We start from the raw sequence: 19,863 nt of genomic DNA, 5'->3' as shown, positions 1-19,863 counted from the left end.
TTATCGCTCTAATGGACCTCTCTCACAATTAGGTGAGAGGGAGCAGCAAGAATCAGCAGCTGCTTTTCTCAAGCAAGGGGGAAGGGAGACAAGTCTTCTTTCCATTTATTTTACAGCAGCTCATCAGGGGTCTCAACGGGGTCCCGTCTGGCTTGAGTTGTTCCTTCCATAAGGAATCTTACTCGTCTTTGACTGCGAACTCTCCTTTCTGGAGACCAGGTAGAGAGACACAAGTCATAAAACTCTAATCCCAAAGAGGCACAGTTCCACAATCCTTCCTTTCTTGGGGAAAGGCAGGAGGGGACAAACGGTTAGGCTGTTTTGCGACCACCACACCCATCTATCACCCTGATAGATCTAGTATCTATCTGGCACCATACCTAGTTATTACAATATTATTGACTATACTCCTTATGCTACAACCTACATCCCCATGACTACTGTATAACACACAATTTGTTCTTCTTAATCCCTTCCCCTTTCACCCATCCTTAACCCCACTCCCATCTTAAAGAAGTCCCTCTAAGGGTCCTTGTAATACTGGTTAGGTGGTAAGGAACTCCTTCAGCTTTTGCATGTCTGGGAAGCTCCTTATCTGCCCTTCAATTCTAAATGATAGCTTTGCTGGGTAGAGCAATCTTGGTTGTATGTCATTGCTTTTCATCATTTGGAATATTTCCTGCCAGCAAAGTTTCTGTTGAGAAATCAGCTGACAGTCTTATGGGGGCTCCTTTGTAGGTAATTAACTGCTTTTCTCTTGGTGCTTTTAAATTTTTTTCTTTGTATTTAACCTTTGCCATTTTAATTATGATGTGTCTTGGTGTGGGCCTCCTTGAGTTTATCTTGTTTGGGACTCTCTGTGCTTCCTGGGCTTGTATGTCTATTTCCTTCACCAGGTCCGGGAAGTTTTCTGTCATTATTTCTTTAAATAGGTTTTCAATTCCTTGCTCTCCCTCTTCTCCTTCTTGTACCCCTATAATGCGAATGTTGGTACGCTTGATATTGTCCTGGAGGCCCCTAAAACTCTCCTCAACTTTTTGGATTCTTTTTTATTTTTGCTGTTCTGGTTGGGTGTTTTCTGCTACCTTATCTTCTACGTTGCCGGTTGGATCCTCTGCTTCATCTAATCTACTGTTGATTCCCTGTAATATATTATTCGTTTCCATTATTGTATCCTTTATTTCTGACTGGTTCTTTTTTTTCTTTCCCCCTTTCTTCTGCCTGCCCCCCACCTCCAGTTTGAGCCGTTGTTTCTCAGTCTAGTTGTGTAGGACACAGCTCCCTGACCCATGCTGGTATTATGAGCCTTGCGCTCCCCCTGGCTGAGGCAGTCTGTTGCTAGTTGTTGGTTGGCTGCTCACAGCAGCTCACGGCAGCTGTCACCAGCTGCCGGCCACTCACGATGGCTGCCAGCCACTCACGCTGGCCACTGGTCACTCATGGCAGCACACAGTAGTCCACGGCAGCACACAGCAGCACACGGCAGCTCACACCAAACTCTGGCTGCTCACAGCAGCCCAGCTCCAGGAACAGCTGTTGTTCACAATCTTAGCTGTAGAGGGTGTAGCTCACTGGCCCATGTGGGAATTGAACCTGTGGCCTTCGGCATTAGGAGCATGCTCCAACCGCCTGAGCCACCAGGCTGACCCCTAACTGGTTCTTTTCCATGGTTTCCATCTTCATTTTTATGAGATCATTGAGTGTTCTTTTTTTTTTGGGGGGACAGGACTTTATTGGGGAACAGTGTGTACTTCTGGGACTTTTCCAAGTCAAGTTGTTCTTTTCATCTTAGTTGTGGAGGGTGCAGCTCAGCTCTGAGTCCAGTTGCTGTTGTTAGTGCAGGAGCTGCAGCCCACCATCCCTTATGGGAGTGGAGGAGTCCAGCCAGCAACCTTGTGGTTGAGAGCCCAAGCTCCAACCAACTGAGCTATCTGGCCACCTGGGAGCTGAGCGGCAGTGCATTGACTTCATTCTAGTTGTGGAGTGCACAGCATGTTGGCCCATGTGGGAATCGAACTGGCAGCCCTGTTGCCCAGATCTTGTGTTCTAGCCACCTGCCTGCCCCATTGAGCATTCTTATAACTAGTGTTTGGAACTCTGCATCTGATAGATTGCTTATCTCCATTTCACTTAGTTCTTTTTCTGAAGCTTCATTCTGTTCTTTCATTTGGGACATGTTTCTTTCTCTCCCCATTTTGGCTGCCTCCCTGTGTTTGTTTCTATGTATTAGGTAGGGCTGCTATGTCTTCCGGTCTTAGTAGGTTGGTGTGTTGTGGGGTTCAGTGGTGCAGTATTTCTGGTCACCTGAGCCATGTGCTCCAGGTGCATCCCTTGTGTGGGTTGTGTGTGCCCTCCTCTTGTAGTTGAGTCTTGGTTGATAATTGCAAATCAATGTGAGGGACTGACACTTGGGCTCACTGGTTGTGAGGACTGGCCTTGACTACAGTGGAAGGGTTGTTTTGTGGGGGCTGAGCCTACAGAGCAGGATCTGCCTCAGCAGGACTCTGGTACCTGCCCAATCCTCCCGATGCGTGTGTCGGACTTGGAGACAGCCAGGTGATGCTCCAGCTCGTTTTGAAGCTGGCCACTGGAGGCACCAGCCCCAGGACCACCTTGGAGGGATCCACTGTAGGTCTACTTCAGCCACAGCCCATACCCCACCCAAAGCCACCTAGTGGGAGCCAGAAAAAAAATTGCAGGTGTCTGCCACCCATGCTGTGCTTGGAAGTGCCTTTGAGAGGCCAAGCCCCGAACCAAGGCTGCTGCCCCTAGTGCTGGCTTAGGGCTGCTTGGTCAGAGGCACTGGACATGCTCAAGCCAGATGCTGCTTGTCTGGGTTCTCGAACCTTTGAGAAATCCTAGGAAAGTGCAGCTTGAATCAAGGTAAGCGGTCACTGAAAGCAGTCTGGTGTGCCCAAAAGTTGGGCAGGGCCAGGTCTCAAATCACCAGGGTGGGGCAAATGAACAGTGGAGACTCAGAAATGGCGGCTGCCTGTGTTTGCACACCAGGAAGAGTGAGGGCTCAACAAAGAAACAATGGCTCCTGCCAGCTCCTCCATCTAGGAGAAAGCCGCTTCTCCGGCACCCATCCCAAGCCGGACAACTCAATTCCCCACCATTTGTCCCTGCTGCCTTTTCAGCTGCTGCCCCAGTGCTGGAGCTCAGAGCCAGTGATTCCACTGGTGCGTAATCCATGTGCAGGCCCTTTAAGGGGAGTGCCTGTGAGTGCAGCCGCACTGTCTCATGCAGTCACAATTTCTGCTGTTTTGTACAAGCAAAAATTATGGGGACTTCTCTCCCCAGCACTGGAACCCTGGGCTGGGGTGGGGATGGTATCTCTCACTCTTTTAGGGGATGGGGGGACCCCCACAGCCAAAATAGCCCTCCCGATTTTTAATGGTCACACGTGGGTGTAGGACGAGCCCGTTCCGTGTCTCTGACCTTCCTACCAGTCTGGAGGTGACTTCTTCTGCACATCCTTAGTTGAAAGGCTTTAGTTCACCTTGATTTTAGGTGATTCGCAATAATGGTTGTTTTGTAGATTAGTTGTAATTTTGATTGTCAAAGAAGGTAAACACAGCATTTACCTACTGCATCATCTTGGTTGTCTCTCCAGTATCTTTGTCTATTAGAGAAATCAGTGAAGTATTTAGAGATGCAATCATATGGCTTCTAGGATTTGCTTTATGTACTTCCTGAAGGAATACTGAGTTCAATTATACTTGAAATGAGTTTAACCATGGATTGGTCCTGGGGTAGCTATGTTAGATTCACATGGTCTATTATATTACTTTCTCATCTTTTGCAGATATCTAGAAATTTTCATATTGTTTAAAATTCTTATTTCAACAGTTAACAAATATCGAGAATTTGTTTTCTGTTTGCTACACTTTTTTCCTCTCCTGGTTGCATAATTTTTTTACTTTAGATCACTTAGCCCGCAATTTTCAGATAGTATTACTTTGTCGTCTCTTTATATTGCTATATTTTTATCATCTATCTGAAACCGGGTTCAAAAATTTAAGAGCCTCCACTATTCAGAGTACAATCAAAGGAGAGAGGCCATGCATGGGGGCAGACTTAGAAAATCCAGAATGCAAAGTCCAAGCAAATGGGTTCTTTGTCAGTTCTAACTTTTTTTTTGACATTTGTTACCACATCATCAAATTTAGATTTTTAAAAATATCCTTTATTTTCATTTTTTAAAAAGTTTCCATTTAAAACTCAAGCACAAAAACAAAACAAATCTATTATTTAGATGAGACTTATGACTCCCACTTCCAGACCTCAGTAATGGACAATGCTGCGGTTTATTGACGGAGCACAATCTCTTGTACAAATTAACTTTATCCAAGAATAAACTGCACTGTTTTTAGTATTAGAGTGGTTATAATTAGTGGCACACGAAAATTGCTCAGAAATAAGACCACAATATTGAAATCCACTATTTTTTTAAATTCGTCTCTAGCAAGCACAATTAAGAAGGCAAAAGTACAACCACACTGAATTTCTCGGCTATCACAAATTTACCTTTCAACTTATGGAGATGATACAGGTGAATAATTGCTAAATAAGTTGCTAATTACTAAAATAAATAAAATGAGTTATTAAAATTTATGAGTTTAGAAATGTATAAATGCTAGGTAATATGAATAATTTATAGATTTTTCTGTCTAGAGACAGTTATATTTGAAAATATGATGGTAAAAGTGCTATGAGAAAATGTGTGCAAATTATAAAACAACCTTGACACAGTGTGAGGGATATAAATGATAAATGTCTAACTATTACATTGTTTTGTGCACCTGAAACTAATAAAAAAAATTATAAAACAACCACAGTATTAAATAAATATGGGATAAATACTTTTTAAAAAATGAAGAACTTAAAATAAGTCCTAAAGAAATGCAGAGAGGAAACAACTATCTTGCATGGAATGCCTTGATATTTTAAATAATTTGATCAACTAAATATGTGTCTATAAACAGTGTAATTTATCACTATATGCAATATCCCCAAATATCCTATATTGGTAAAAACAAACAAATGAAGAAAGGAGGAGGAGGAGAATAAGAAGTAGTAGTAGTAGTAGTAGTAGTAGCAGCGGCTCGGACAATTGTTTTTCTTAATTACACATACACTTTGGTTATAATGAACCAAGAATATAGAACAGAATTAAAAACAATAATATTAAGTATTTGGTAGGTAGGTAAGAAACAGATACACAGGTAGAAATGTGGTTAGATCGAGTAATTTTTTAAAAATAGAAATAAGACTTAAGGTATGAAAAATATTAGGAAATTAGTGTATGAGGTGTGATCAAAAAATATGGTGAATGTTTGAATAAAAAATGTATTACAGAAAAAAACACATAGCCATTAATCCCCCTCAAAGTACTCCCCCCTCACTTTCAACACACTTATCCCATTGTTCTTGCCACTTTCTGAAGCAGTTCTATAAGTCCTCTTTTGTGTCTTTAGTTGCGCGGTCATGGCTGCTTCAATGTCCTATATCGATATAAAATGTTTACCTTTCATGGTCATTTTGACTTTGGGGAAGAGCCAGAAGTTGCATGGTGTGCAGACCGGGTGAATAAGGTGGATGAAGGCACACCGTAGTGTTTCACTTGACAGAAAGTGCTGTATACCAGAAGCAATGTGTGACACAGAGCATTGTCAAGATGGAGGATGATTTACCGCACACTTTAAACACACAATTTCTCATCCGTAGCTCACACCTGACTGACTGCACTGAAGAAGTTGAAACTTGTCACACACTCTTACTAAGGTTCAATGCACTGCTTCCAGTATTGAAGATCACTGCCTTTCCATTGGATGGCATTCAGTAGCAGCATTTACCGTATTTTTTTATTACACCACGCATAACTAAAAATGAATTAAAAATTAGTTGGAAAAATTTATTAAAATACATGGTATAAAATACTTGGATGCTTAGTTGGAAAATAGACAAGTTTCTACTGCATGCCATTTAGATAAATAAACATTCATATACTAGCATATAAACAGACAAATGAAAACATTGTCTATTAATCATAGAGGAATGTGTATATTTTTAAAAACATGAGTAGAGGCAAATATATTAAGCAACGCAAAAAAATAAGCACCATACAATAATCTAAAAATATTACAATATATAAACTAGTAAAACTCATATAAAATGAAAGACACAAAAAATAAAGATGAAACAGAATATAAGAAAATATTTAACATAATAAAATATGAAAGGAGAGGTTGTCGATAAGATTCTAAGTGTCCACCTTGCACAGTCAGATAAAAAAGCATATGCTTTCAAAGCAGAAAAATTATATAAACAAACCATTCTCAGGAAAAAAAGAAAAAAACTATTAAATACAAAATGTGGTTTTCTCAAAATTATCTTGCACATGCAAAACAAATTTTAAGGGATATACTTTTTCATTGTTTAAAATTTTATTTATTTATTTATTTATTTAAATTAAAGTTTATTGGGGTGACAATTGTTAGTAAAGTTGCATAGATTTGAGGTGTACAATTCTGTATTACATTATCTATAAATCCCATTGTGTGTTCAGCACCAAGGGTCAGTTCTCCTTCCATCACCATATATTTGATCCCCTTTACACTCATCTAGCACCCCTCTACCCGCTTACCCTCTGGTAACCACTAAACTACTTCTATGTCTATGAGTTTTTGTTTCTCATTTGTTTGTCTTGTTCTTTTGTTGTTTTTGGTTTATATATCACACATCAGTGAAATCATATGGATCTCTGCTTTTTCTGTCTGACTTATTTCACTTAGCATTATAATCTCAAGATCCATCCATATTGTCACAAATGGTCCTACTTCATCTTTTCTTACTGCCGAATAGTATTCCATTGTGTATATATACCACAACTTCTTTATCCATTCATCTATCGAAGGACATTTTGGTTGTTTCCATGTCTTGGCCACCGTAAACAAAGCTGCAGTGAGCATTGGAGCACACGTGTCTTTATGGATAAATGTTTTCAGATTTTTTGGGTAGATACCCAGGAGAGGGATTGCTGGGTCATATGGTAATTCTATTCGTAAATTTTTGAGGAACCTCCACACTGCCTTCCATAGCGGCTACACCAATCTGCATTCCCACCAACAGTGTATGAGGGTTCCTTTTTCTCCACAGCCTCTCCAACACTTGTCACTATTTGTCTTGTTGATGATCGCCATTCTGACTGGGGTGAGGTGATATCTCATTGTGGTTTTGATTTGCATTTCTCTGATGATTAGTGATGTTGAGCATTTTTTCATATGTCTATTTGCTACTTGTATGTCCTCTTTGGAGAAATGTCTCTTCAGGTCCTGCGCCCATTTTTCAATCGGGTTGTTTGTTTTTTTGTTGTTGAGTTGCATGAGTTCCTTGTATATTTTGGATATTAGCCCCTTATTGGAGGCATTGTTTGCAAAAGTCTTCTCTCATTCAGTTGGTGGCCTCTATATTTTGTCATTGGTTTCTTTTGCTGTGCAGAAGATTTTAAGTTTGATATAGCCCCATTCTTTTATTTCAGCTTTTACTTCCCTTGCCTTTGGAGTCAAATTCATAAAATGCTCTTTGAACCCAAGGTCCATAAGTTTAGTACCTATGTTTTCTTCTATGCAGTTTATTGTGTCAGGTCTTATGCTTAAGTCTTTGATCCATTTTGAATTAATTTTGGTACATGGTGACAGATAGCAGTTCAGTTTCATTCTTTTGCAAGTGGCTTTCCAATTCTGCCAGCACCATTTATTGAAGAGGCTGTCTTTTCTCCATTGTATGCTTTTTGCTTCTTTGTCAAAAATTATCTGTCCATATTTATGTGGATTTATTTCTGGGTTCTCAATTCTATTTCATTGGTCTATGTGTCTGTTTTTCTGCCAATACCATGCTGTTTTGATTATTGTTGCCCTGTAGTACAAACTAAAGTCAGCTAGTCTGATACCTCCAGCATTGTTCCTTTTGCTTAACATTGCTTTGGCTATTCGGGGTTTTTTTGTGGTTCTTAACAAATCTGATGATATTTTGTTCTATTTCTTTAAAAAATGCCATTGGGATTTTGATGGGGATTGCATTAAATCTGTGTATTGCTTTGGGTAATATGGCCATTTTAACTATGTTGATTCTTCCAATCCATGAACACAGAATGTCTTTCCATTTCTTTGTGTCTTCTTCAATTTCTTTTAATAATGTTTTACAGTTTTCAGCATAAAGGTCTTTCACATCCTTGGTTAAGTTTATTCCTAGATATTTTATTCTTTTTTGCTGCAATTGTGAAATAAATTTTTTTTAAATTTCTTTTTCTGAGATTTCATTGTTAGTATATAGGAATGCAATGGACTTTTGTATGTTGATTTGGAGCTGGCAACTTTACTGTATTCGTTGATTATTTTTAAATAGCTTTTTGGTGGAGACTTTGGGGTTTTCTATATACAGCATCATGTCATCTGCAAAGAGTGATAATTTAACTTCTTCATTCCCAATTTGGATGCCTTTTATTTTTTTCTCTTGCCTGATTGCTCTGGCGAGGACTTCCAACACTATGTTGAAAAGCAGAGGTGATAGGGGACAGCCCTGTCGTGTTCCTGAACATGGAGCAAAGGCTTCAGTTTTTCACCGTTAATTATGAGATTAACTGAGGGTTTGTCAAACAAGGCCTTTATTATGTCAAGGTATTTTCCTTTTATACCTATTTTATTAAGTGTTTTAATCATAAATGGATGTTGCATCTTGTCAAATGCTTTTTCTGCATCAATTGCTATAATCATATGCTTTTTGTCCTCCATTTTGTTTATGTGATGTATCATCACATTGATGGATTTGCGTATGTTGAACCATCCTTGTGCTCCTGGGATGAACCCCACTTGTTTGTGATGAATAATCTTTTGAATGCATTGTTGCATTCAATTTGATAGAATTTTGTTTAGGATTTTTGCATCTGGGTTGATCAGAGATATCGGTTTGTAGTTCTCATTTTTTGTGTTGTCCTTACCAGGTTTTGGTATCAGGGTAATGTTGGCCTCATAAAATGAGTTAGGGAGTACTGTCTCTTCTTCAGTTTTTTGGAAGAGTTTGAGCAGGATTGGTATTATATCCTCTTTAAAGGTTTGGTAGAATTCACTAGTGAAGCCACCTGGTTCAGGACTTTTGCTTTTGGGAAGGTTTTGGATGACTGATTCAATTATGTTACTGGTGATCAGTCTGTTTAGATTTTCCAATTCTGCATGGTTTAGCCTAGGAAGGCTATATGTTTCTAAGAACTTGTCCATTTCTTCTAGGTTATTGAGTTTGGTGGCATATAGTCCTTCATAGTATTCTTGGATGATCCTTTGTATTTCTGTGTCATCCGTGATAACTTCCCCTTTTTTCATTTCTGATTTTTTTTATTAGTGTCTTCTCTCTTTTTATCTTAGTGAGTCTAGCCAAGGGTTTGTCAATTTTGTTAATCTTTTCAAAGAACCAGCTTTTTGTCACATTAATTTTTTCTATTGTCTTTTTGTTCTCTATTTCATTTAGTTCTGCTCTGATTTTTGTTACTTCCTTTCTTCTGCTGACCTTGGGTTTCACTTGTTCTTTTTCTAGTTCTTTAAGGTGTAACGTGAGGTCATTTATTTGGGATTTTTCTTGTCTCTTCAGATAGGCCTGTAATGATATACATTTCCCTCTTAAAATTGCTTTTGCTGCATCCCCAAAATTTTGGTAGGATGTATTTCCATTCTCATTTGTTTCTATGTATCTTTTGATCTCTCCTCTAATTTCTTCTTGGACCTGGTCGTTCTTTAAAAGTATGTTGTTTCAATTCCATGTATTTGTGGTTTTTCCTACTTTCTTTTTGCTGTTAATATCCAATTTCAAAGCCTTGTGATCAGAGAATATGTTTGGTATGATTCCAACTTTCTTAAATTTGCTGAGGTTAATTTTATGTCCCAATATATGGTCTATCCTTGAGAATGTTCCATGTGCACTAGAAAAAAAATGTATAGTCTGATGTTTTAGGATGAAGTGCTCTATATATGTCAATTATGTCCATTTCATCTAATGTGTTGTTTAGGGCTGCTATTTCATTATTTATTTTCTGTTTGAGTGATCTTTTCATAGCTGTCAATGATGTATTTAGGTCCCCTACTATAATTGTGTTTTGGTCAATTTCTCCCTTTAGTTCTGTTAGTAGTTGCTTGGTATATTTCGGTGCTCCCTGATTGGGGGCATAAATATTGATGACTGTTATGTCTTCTTGTTGTATAATCCCCTTTATCATTATGAAATGTCCATCTTTGTCTCTTGTTACCTTTTTCACCCTGAAGTCTGTTTCATCTGATATCAGTATGCTACACCTGATTTTCTCTGGATACCATTTGCTTGAGTGTCAATTTCCACCTTTTCACTTTGAGTCTATGCTTGTCCTTGTAGCTGAGATGTGTCTCTTGGAGACAGCATATGGTTGGGTTCAGGTTTTTGATCCAATCTTCTACTCTGTGCCTTCCTTTTTATTGGTGAGTTCAGTCCATTTACATTTAGGGTGAATTGATATGTGAGGATTTCCTACCATTCTATCTTTAGTTTTCTGGTAAGACTGTGTCTCCATTGTTTCTTTGCCTTTTTGTTGTTGTCTATTCTTTCTGTGTGGTGGTATTCTATGATGTTTCCCTCTGTTTCTTCTTTTATTACAGTACATATTTCAGTTCTGGATTTTTTTGAGTGGTTACCCTTTAGTTTATGTAAAAGAAACTTTGATATTTAGAGTATTCCATTTTCTTCAGTATGTTTACTTTCTCCACTCCCATATTCCAGTTCAGCCCTTTACTGTCCCCCTTGGTTGCCACAAATTGTCCCTGTTAATGGTGGTTGAATAGCTTCCTTTAGTATTTCTTGTACTCCACGTTGTGTATTAGAAAATTCCCTCAGCTTCTGTATGTCTGGAAAGGTCTTTAATCCTTCTTCATATCTAAAGGAAATCTTTGTTGGGTATATTATTCTTGGCTCATAATTTCTCTCTTTCAATATTTGGTTCTACTCCCTTCTTGCTTGTAGAGTTTCTGCTGAAAAATCTGATGATAATCTAATGGGCTTTCCTTTGTAGGTTACCGTCTTCTTTTCCCTGGCTGCCTTGAGGATTCATTCTTTGTCATTGATTTTTGACAGCTTCAATGCAATGTGCCTTAGAGAAAGCCTTTTGGGATTGAGGTAATTAGGTGTTCTATTTGCTTCTTGGATTCGAGAATCCAGTTCTTTCCACAACTTTGGGAAGTTCTCATTGACTATTTGTTTAAATATACTCTTTGTTTCCTTCTGTCTTTCTTCTCCTTCTGGTATGCCCATTATTCTTATATTGTTCTTTCTGATGGAGTCAGAACGTTCTTGTAGAGTTCTTTCATTTCTTTTAAGTCTCAAGTCTCTTTCTTCTTCCATCCATGTCATTTTCAGGTTTCTATCTTCAATGTCACTGATTCTTTCCTCCATATGATCAACTCTACTACCTATGCTGGCTATTGTATTCTTCATTTCTTCTATTGAGCTCTTAATCTCCAGAAATTCCATTTGGTTCTTTTTAAAAATTTCAGTCTCATTGGTAAAATGTTTAAGTTGTTCTTTGATTGTGTTTCTGGGTTTATTAAACTTCCTGTTTTTTCTTCCATCTCGTTGAGTTTTTTCAGAACTGCAATGTTAAATTCTCTGATTTAAGTCACATATTTCCATATCTTTAAGTTTATTTTCTGGAGACTTTTCGTTTTCTTTCTGAGCTGTCTTGTTGCCTTGGTTATTCATGGCAATTACTGATTTATTATTTCTCTTCCTAGACATGTACAGGAGTGGGTTCTGCAACAGAGTAATATGAAGAGTTCTTTCTTTTGTTTTGCAGTACGTGTTGGTAGAATGTTTTATTTTCTCTACAACTGTAGCCTTTTATTCTTTCTCACACTGTAGTGTTATGTTTTCTCTGTACTATTCCAGCTTCTCACACAATGGGGGGATTCCCTGGATGGCGGGCTTCTCCTCTATTAGCAGTTCACCTGGGTCATAGGGCGCAGCGTCTGTGTGGGGATGTGGAGAGCTTTTAAAGTTCCAAAGCTCTTCATGCACCAGATTCAGAGCCCGTGTGTTTCAGCAGCTCTGTTTACTCCTGCAGGGATCCACCCAGATAGGTGGGGAGAGGGGCGGGGTGGGTTATGAGAGGTGGCCCAGAGCAGTGGCGACCATCACCACAGCCGGTCCTGCTTCCACATTTCCCTCCCCTTTGCCGGAACTAGTTGGGCTGCAAATCTGTGACTGCAGACCACAGTTCTCAGAACTGCAAATATTCTGTTCTTTTGATCTGACACTGCTACTGTTTCACTTCTAGCAGGAGGGGGATGGGCGAGTTCTGGGAGGGTAGGGAGGTGGCTAGTCTCAGTGCCTAAGGCTTCCGTTCTCTGTGGCAGTGTGGGCTTAAACCACCATTTCCAGCCTTCTTCCCTCAGTCATTGCTCCAAGGTGTTTGCCATGAGCGTTGGCTTCAGCCGTGTTATATGCTGTCCCCTCAGCCTTGTGCACCATAAAGGGAGCCCTAGCAGTCCCAGTTCTTCCCTCTCCCATAGCTGTGGTAGTGTCGGGATGCAGCAAGCTTGGAGTACTGAGCTAGGTCTGCGTCCTGCGCCCACGCGACTCTGTCTCCGTACTTCCCCCTTCCCTCCTCCCAGCTCACGCAATTTGCCCACCTTTTGGTGAATTCAGTAGTGAGCCTCTTTGTCTTGCCTGTCTGCTGTGCAGGGAGTCCTTTGTGGAGTTATAGTTGTTCAATTTGTTGTAAATTCTAGGGGAGATTTCCAGAGGCTCACTTCACGCCGCCATTTTGATGATGTCTCCTGAAATCTTACTTTTTCATTTTAAAAGACATTTTTTTGCCAAATGTTTAATTTAGGGTTATAGCTGAGGAAGTTTTTACTCACTGCTTCAATAGGCACATGTAGGTTAAGCACCTAACGTGTGTCACACATTATTCTTGGTGTATGATATGTACCACAAAAAAATCAGAATTACAGAGAAACTGCCTCTATTGAGCCAAAATTATAGTTGAGAAAAATGGACAATAACATGTAGCAAATAAAATATTCAATATGTTATAAATTGATAAGTGAGTTCTAAGAATAAAAAAGCTGGTTTAGAATGATAAGCAAGTAATAGATGAGAGGGTTCACTATGAACTGGATAGTGATGGAGAACATCACTGCCAGTAGATTATTTCAGGCAATACTTGAAAAATTGTGCAGTAAGTCACGCATATTTTTGTGTATGTCATCCAACCCAGGAAACAGCCAGTAATGGGTTGGCTGATATTTAGCTATGAATGATTTAATTTACCACATAATACATAATTACATTAAACTTATTTAAAATATTTATTATTTTTCTAAGGTGTGGGCCAAAAAGTGTAATCCACTGGATGATAATTCCAAATGTTGAGATGCCTAAAGACCATGAGTTATGTGTAAGTGGATGACTGCAGTGATGGCACAGCAATTGAATATGCATATGCTGTAATAGTTTTTTGTTTACTACTTTCAGTGGTAATAGTTATCTTAGTGTCCTAGTGACCACTTAAATAAGAGCTTCCCATACGTATTTGTAGAAAAAAACTAGGACTTCATTGAAACACAACTTAAAAACAATAAATTGCACCCATTTTAAGTATGTAATTCATTGAGTTTTGACAAATGTTTGCATTTGTGTAGCCACCACCATAGTCAAAATAGAGAATATTCCCATCTCTTCAACATTCCTTGTACCCCACTGCAGTCAGTCATCCCCCACAATTCCAGCCACAGGATCACTGATTTGACTGCTGTCACCTTTTCAAAAATGCTGTACAAATGGAACCATATACCATGTACCTGGCTTATTTGACTCTACATGATGTCTTTGAGACTCTTCCATCCTGTTGCATTTAGCAAGTGAATTCCTTATTGTTGCTGAATAGTATCCTATTGTATAGACATAATATATTTTGTTTATCCATTTACTCATTTCAGAAGATTTGGTGTGTTTCCAGATTTGACTAGTCTAGAATAAAGCTGCTAGGCAGTGATTAAGTTTATTCATTTATTCAATAAACAAATGAGTGAATGATTAAATACTATGTGGTGGCCAGTTCCTAGTCACACATATCAAGACTCTACACTAGAACAGTAAGCTCTGTCTAAATCATGATGTACAGGCAGTAATTCCTAATACTAGACAAGATCCCCCAACCCTTGGTTTCCATGACAATGATCACTTGCTCTCTGTTTACCAATAATTAGGATTTCCTGTATTTTGCAGATGTTGCCTTGAGATGATTCTGGCCAGTCGAACTGGTGGCATGATGGGGAAGACTGACAGCTGATAAAGAATCCACATTCAAGATAGCACACTCACTTGACTGACATCTTGGTGCTGAGTGATGGTGGGACTATTGGCGAGTGTGGTAGGCAGCTTCTAAAATGGCTCTCAGCTGAGAAATTGGAGGATGGCAGTCTAATACCCTAAGAACCAAGGATAGATATTAGCATGATCATTTGAATCCTATTCCACTCACAACATAAATCTCATGGCCAAGCCAGAGGAAACATGGGAATATGAGCTGGCAAGCATAGGCCCAGGAAGGAGAAAAACAATGTTAGTAGAAAATCCGCAGTCTCTACCACACAAACATTTTGTTAATTTTATCCTATCAGTCTTTCTTCTTTTCTTTTTTTCGGTTATGAGGCAAATAATATATATACTTTTAATTTCCTTTTTGCCCTATGATTCTCATTTGTGGAAGTGTAATCTATTTTAGGATACTAATCTTAAATATGGTCAACTTGATGAACTGTCATAGATACTCCAGAAATTCATGTTATTTTTTGAAAATTTTCTATGTGGATAATCATATAATTTGAGAAAAAGTATAGGTCTGTAAATGATATTCAAATTATTTTAATTTTTTTGTCTGTTACACCACCAGCTAAAATGACTGATATGTTATTTAAGCCTTTAGTGACAGCTTTGTTTGCTTGCTAAATGGGAAGCCAAAATTTCTGATATTTATTACTAAAATTCGAGGTTTATTGTACTGTTTTCATTGATTAAACACTACTAGTTAAGGGTGTATATTTCTATGCATAATGTGGTATCTTTTTGCTAATGTGAATGGATTTGTATTTTTCTGCATTTATTAATCATGTTTTAAGCCATTTATAATTCTATTAATGTATTTTCTAAAAATAAACCATTCCTGAGATGCTTTCAATTTTTATAACATTCTTTAAGCTAGCTGAATTTTTAGTTGGTTTTTGTGTATGATGTAAAATAAGGTCCAGTTTTCCAAACACCATTTATTGAACTCTCTGGTTGCATGTGTGGTGGAGGGCAGGCTGCTGCCAGGAAGGTCGAGCCTGGGGACCCAGTGGACTACACTGTGGCCCTCAGGGACCTCCCAGGGCAAGAGCAACGGGGAACTTTGGGCCAGGCATCGCCTTAGGGATGAGTGGTGGGAGATTAACCTCCAGAGAAAGCAGGGACTCAGCCCTGAGGGTCCTTTCTAAATCACCTCCGAGGGGGTGCAACTCCCTGTAGGTGTCCCCTCCAGCTTCCAATTCACCCCTGCGCCTCCACTCCAGGCACCGTGGGTCTTCAGCTCCTGCCTGTGGCTCTCCAGCATCCTGCACTCCACCTAGCTTGCCCCTTCCTTGCTGTCCCCTCCAAGATGCGACCTCAGATCACACGTGCACTGTGACTCGAAGTACCTGCGTTCTGGGTGGAAACCACCAGCTGCCCTTGGGGACGCAGGAGCATGCAGAGCCAGGTGTGGAGCCTACCTCACATGGGTTGCCCAAAGGACCATCCTGCCCCGCCAAGGTCGCTCCTTTTGAGAGGCCCCGCCAGGGACGAGGGAGGCCTGCAGTGACCCCAAGGCCCAGTGCATCTTCCAGGGGTCAGTGTCTGCGAAAACAGCCCTAAACTCCATGTAAGGTAAATTACCTGTAGGAGACCAACAATTATAGCAAGGGAAAGCTATCACTTGAAGGAGACAGCTTGGAAGGGGAGAACTCCTTACAAGGTACATGACGAGATCCACTGCGGGTCTCCACTGACCCCCTACCATGCTCAGGATGGTCCCTCTGGTGGGTCAATATTCTAAGGTCTCCAACCTGAGGCCTCTGCAACCTCTGACCAGCTCGCAGTTGCAGCCCCCACGTCTTTTCTCTGCCTGGTTCTGGAGTCTCATCCTGCACTCGCCATGTTTACTTTTCCACCTCACACCAGGGGACCCCGAGAAGAATTTTTAAACTCCGCGGAGCACGTCACTTTCACATGGGGACAATTTACACTTGGGAAATTGGCAAACACTACAAACCAAGGCAAAATTTATTGTATTACTAGAAGCCTCGACCTAGGTGATGGACATTATATTAGTAACACAGACTAAAATTTAACCATGTATGGTGTTTGTGGTCATGACATTGTACATGACACAAAAGAATCTAAGGGGAAAAAATGAAGAAATATTCTTCCAGTATTTAGAAACAATGACTGCATATAGCAAAATGTCTGTTGAGGCATTTGAGAATGAGTACAATTCCAACATGTCTTGGTTGTCTTTCTAAATGAAAAGGGAAATAGCCACAACTCACATACAATACAGGCAAATACTATCAACAGAAACTGTACAAAAATTATATAAAGACATCAAAAGTGCTCAAAATCACAAATCCTTTAGGAAATGCAATTAAAACAACACTGAGATAGCACTACATACTTATTAAAAGGGCTGAAATTAAAGAGTGCCCATATCAAGTATTGGCAGGGATGGGGAGGAAATGGAATTCTCATACACTACTGGTGAAAATGCAAAAGGAACAATCATTTAAAATCAGAGTTTGGCAGTTTCTTCAAGAGTTAAGCATTCATCTGCCCTGTGACTAAGATACTGCACTAACTTCTTGCCAAAAAATAAAACAAACATACATCCATATAAGGAATTGACACAAATGTTTGTAACAGCTTTATTTTCAACAGTAAAAAGCTAGAAATAACCTCAACACCCATGAAAGATAAATGGATAAACTAAAAGCGGTATATCCCAAAATAAGAATACTGCTCAGGGAAAAAAAAGCTGCTATATATAATACCATTGATGAATCTCCATAGGCCAATTATGAAACACAAAGGAAATCAGAAAACAACAACAAACAGTGTAGGTTTCCAATGATACAAATTCAAGAAAATGCAAAGGAATGTATGGTAAAGGAAAATAAATCAGTGGTCACCTGGAAAGGTGGAAAGGACAATATTATAATAGAAAATGAGGTAAATATAATGGTGACAGTTATGGTCATTATCAGGACTCTGTTGATGGTTTGAGAAGTTCATACCTATGTCAACACATCAAATTGTACACTTTAAAATATGTTTTATAGTCAATAATATTGTAATAACTGTGTACGGTGTTAGGTGGGTACTAGACTTCACAGGGTGATTGCTTAATAAGTTATATAAATATCTAATCACTATATTATAAACCTGAAATTAATACTGTATGTCAACTTTAATTGAAAAATTATTTAAAAAATAAAATATATGCAGTTTAGTATATGTAAATTATACTTTAATAAGGCTTTAAAACTTGGCTCAAGATTTTAAAAATCTGCAAGTCTGACTCTTTTTTGGAAAATAAGTTTGGCAAGTTTGTATTGACTCCACCATCTCTGTCTTCAGGTCCTCTGGGGGAGTCAGCCTTCCTTTAGTGGCAGCCAAGTATGGGGACAAAGAACAGAAGTCAACATTGCTGCCTGGGTCACAAGAGCCACATCTCCAGATCATGAGTCCCCCTTTCTTCTTCTTTTTTCCAGCCTGTGCAGCAATGGCTCTGAGGTAAACATCACTGAGAGGCTACAGGAATCCACAACACCTTTCTATTATTTTCTTTTAAGCCACACAAGATAAACATGTCTGAAGTCCTAAAATTTGTGTACAAATTAATTCTGGTAGTCAGGGTCACAAACATTCTGGCTGCACCTTTAGAAAAGAGCAGCAATAGAAATTTGGTCAAAACTGGTCAAAACCAACAAGTTATTTTTTGCCATAACACTGTCCCCCTGTTGAGGGCAGAGACCCAGTTTTCTCCTCTTCATGCTTATAGACCCCAAATCAGTTTACAAACTATCCCACACAGCAAATACAGTAAAAAGAACACCCAAGATTAAAAAGGACTTAAATAGTAAGGCCTTCATTATTGCACAAACCGAAGCAATTTACTGTAGGCATTGAGTCTCAAGTTCATGATTTGGAAGTTGGAGTATCACATGAGACCAACATGACCCTGAAAATGGCAGTCCTTGTGGAAAGCTGCCAGGCAAAATCATGATATTCTCTGGGCCAACAATGACCCAGGCCAAGGTTGTCAACCTTGGTTGTCAACCTAAAGGCTCAGGTTACTCCTAGTTTGCTCCAATACATGGAAGAACAATTCACTTCCCTGAGCACATTGGGATGGTGACCAATGTGGACCTACCAGGTAGTAAAGGTGAAATAGCTTTGGCCACAGAAACTGGCAGTGATACAATCCTAGCAAAAGCCCTGGGAAGATTACCAAGGACAACACAGCCACACTGTCCCAAAAACTGAGCTTATGGGGAATCTCCACATGGTGTATGTTCACATGTATGAGAATCAATTCAGACAGATGGCTCCTACAGACTTAACACCAGTGTCCTAACATGTAACAATGAAATTGCTCATGTGTGTCTTTCTCTATTGTGAACTTTGATGTAGAGTGAATGTACATTTCCCTATTAGAAATTTCCCATATTTGCTGCACTCACAAGGCCTTTCTCCTATGTGTATCCTCTGATGATAATGGACATTGAAACTAAAAGATTTCCTGCATTTGCTGCATTCTAAGGCTTTTCTCTATTTTGAATTCTCTGGTGTATTGAGGAGAGATTTTTGCTTAGAAAATTTCCCACATTCACTACACTCAGAAGGCCTTTCACCAGTATGAACTCTCTGATAACAAAGATGGGAGTTAAAGGTAAAACATCTCCCACATTCACTGCAGACATAAGTAAGGCCTCTACGCACTGTGAATGGAGGTCAGAGCTAACAGTAAAAGACTTCTCACACTCAAGGCACTCATAAGGACGTTCTCCAGTATGAACTCCCCAGTGTTTATAATCAATCCAGTACTAGCCTTAAAATATTTCCCACACTCACCACACTTATAAAGGCTTTTCTCCTCTGTGAACACTCTGGTGTCGATTTAAATGGAATCTAGTCTTTAAAAATTTCCCACATTTACTGCACTCATAAGATCTTTCTTCTGTGTGAACTCTCCTGTGTCAACTGAAGTTAGAAGTATGTTTAAAGGATTTCCCACATTCAGTGCACTCATAAGGCTTTTCTCCTGACCAAACTCTTAGGTGTCTATTGAGGGCATTTCTTTGGGTAAAGGGCTTCCCAAATTCACTGTATCTTTCTCCAGAATGAATTCTCTGATAACAGAGGTCGAACTGAGAGAGAAAACTTTTCCCACATTCACTGCACTCACGAGGTCTTTCTCCTGTGTGAGATCTGTAATAACTGAGGGCAGAGCTGGAGGTAAAAGATTTCACACATTCATGGCACACATAGCTGTTTTCTTTGAGTCCTCTCTGAGAATAAATGAGGATAGATTTGTGACTTAAGGATTTCCCACATTTGCCACACTTATACTGCCTTGCCCTTATATGAATTCTCCGGTGTTAATTGAGGGTTGAGTTTCTCCGAAAGGATTTTCTACATTTGCCACACACAGGAAAACTTTCAGTGTGGACTGTCTGGTGCAAAACAAATGAAGATCTATTCCTAAATGCTTCC

At 39.3% G+C, this 19,863-nt stretch overlaps 1 pseudogene; it reads right to left on the bottom strand.

The window, feature by feature from the left end:
• LOC148757470 (vomeronasal type-1 receptor 4-like) overlaps nt 1-16,234 on the bottom strand; it is a 29,919-nt pseudogene extending 13,685 nt beyond the window's left edge.
• Between the last annotated feature and the right edge of the window lie 3,629 nt (nt 16,235-19,863).

This window comes from Rhinolophus sinicus, chromosome 8 (assembly GCF_057876585.1).
Source record: "Rhinolophus sinicus isolate RSI-liver-muscle chromosome 8, RSI-T2T, whole genome shotgun sequence".
Lineage (NCBI taxonomy): Eukaryota > Metazoa > Chordata > Mammalia > Chiroptera > Rhinolophidae > Rhinolophus > Rhinolophus sinicus.
This window is presented reverse-complemented; position numbering and strand designations above follow the sequence as displayed.